The 2,056-nt window shown below is 49.2% G+C and overlaps 1 protein-coding gene across 1 annotated transcript in view; it reads right to left on the bottom strand.

The window, feature by feature from the left end:
- The window catches only part of Armh2 (armadillo like helical domain containing 2), a 6,022-nt gene that overhangs the window by 2,662 nt on the left and 1,304 nt on the right, over window positions 1–2,056 (bottom strand). The window lies entirely within an intron of this gene.

Raw genomic sequence — 2,056 nt, 5'->3', positions numbered from 1 at the left:
CTTACTCAGCTACTCGGGGCGCCATGGTCCTCTACCCCTGCGTGGTGTATGACCATGGGCCCGAGAACGCTCTCGAATAAAAATCCTCTTGCAGTTGCAGCAAGATCGTTTCTTGTGGGTGATTTTGGGGTGTCGCCTCTCCTGAGTCAGAACGTGAGGGAGTCCTCACGTTGTGGGTCTTTCATTTGTTCTCAATTAGTTTTTGATCGATCAATTAAGATACCATTGGCTAATGGCTGGACAAAGGGAGATGGGGTGGGAACCTGAGAGTTCTGAGGGCTAGGACACAGGGGAAGAAGGATGGGATTCAGGAGCTGCAGGGGAGAGAGAGAGAAAAGGAGGGGGGAGGGGAGAGGGAGGGAGGGAGGGAGGGAAGGAGGGAGGGAGAGAGAGAGAGAGAGAGAGAGAGAGAGAGAGAGAGATCCATTCACAAATCCAAAGAGTTCCTGGGCCTGTGGCTGGAGACGCAGGCCCACCGGGAACACAAAACCCTGTAGCACAAACTCACCGCTACAGGTGTTGTCAAGGATGACCTTAAACTTTGTATCTTTCTACCTCCATCTGGGTTAGAGCTGGTCCTGGGGATTAAATCCAAGGTCTCATGCATGCTAGGCAAGTACTGTGCTATTCCCAACCTCAGATCATATCATTGTTGGTTCTTCTTGCCAACTCAAGCAGCAGAGAAGGGTTTGTAAGCTTTGTAAACCCTCAAAGGCAGGAAAGTGGCCAGGCCCTTGACTGAGAGCTTCTGCAGCCAGGTCCTGCCCCCCTCCAGATGCCCCTAAAGGCACTAACGGTCATTTTCTATGGGTGTTACTATCATTTCCAGTCCCAAGGCGAGAGAATACCCAGACCCCAACATCTTATATGGAAAAAAAACCCCACTAATCCTTGAATAGGAAGACCCACCAATCCTTGAGCTCCCCCAAGCTCAGGACTTGAAATCTGACCAATCCTCGCCCTGGAAATCTCCACCTGGAAAGCCCCACCCCCCACCCCCACCCCGAGAAATCCCGTATAAACCCTGCCTATTTGGCTTCCTGCTGTCTTCTCCCTGGAGCAGGGGCAGCTGCTCTTGAATTCTGGTCTCCCGATACAACCTCTTTCCTTTGCTCCCTGGTGTGAGACATCTGCAGAAACCAAGAAACCAAGAAGTGGAGCCAGACTGAGGCTCCTGGGCTCCTGAGCTGCTGAGCCTCAGCTGGCAGTGCCCTCCCCTGGGGGCTCTAAAGCCAGAGCAGTGAAACAGAGTTGTCACACGGTAGCAGTCCAGCTTAGGCTGGGGTATCCTTAGGGCTGCAAGGCTTCCTTTCAGAGCTGCGTGGTTCCTGGGCTCTTCTGTCTCAGGATACCTTTCCATTGGGATATTGTCCCACCTCAGACCTATGTGGCTTTTTGGTCTCCGGTGTCTCAGGATATCTTTCCATTCTAGCAGGATGCCAACAATTATTTTATTAAAAGATGATCATAAGGATTAAATACTACTAATTAAGGTAGAAGTCCACCACGATAGGATAGCCTCTGGGCTTGGAGCAATATGGGAGACTCCTCTTAGCAGGGCTTCTCTTTCTCTGACCTTGTCTGGGGAAGCCTACACTACACATCTGCTTCTACCTGAGGAATGTCACCTAACCTCAGTTTATGCGATGGGTTTCCTTTCTCCTGATAAAACCTGTTCAGCCAGTCCGAGATTCCTGAAATGCTTCGCTATGCTAATGAGGCTTTCCAGGGACCCTGACCCCAGCCTTTGTTCATCCTGGATGTTTCTACCCTCAGACCCCCAAAACTTTATAAGCCTTGAATAACCCTAAGTAAAGTCAACCTGTTCAACACCTCTGCTCCCTGTGCCTTGAGGACTATATAAGAGGGTGGGGAGATCAAAGACACTTTTTCTATGTAATGCTTTGTCTTATTTGAACAAAGGGTTTGAGACAAGAGTCTTTTTTTTCCCCTTTTCTATCTCTCTTCCTTTCTTTCTTTCTTTCTTTCTTTCTTTCTTTCTTTCTTTCTTTCTTTCTTTCTTTCTTTCTTTCTCTCTCTCTTCCTTCCTTCCTTC

Source organism: Mus caroli, chromosome 13, assembly GCF_900094665.2.
Source record: "Mus caroli chromosome 13, CAROLI_EIJ_v1.1, whole genome shotgun sequence".
Taxonomy (NCBI): Eukaryota; Metazoa; Chordata; class Mammalia; order Rodentia; family Muridae; genus Mus; species Mus caroli.
Note: the sequence above shows the minus strand (reverse complement) of the source record. Positions and strands in the feature narration are given on the sequence as shown.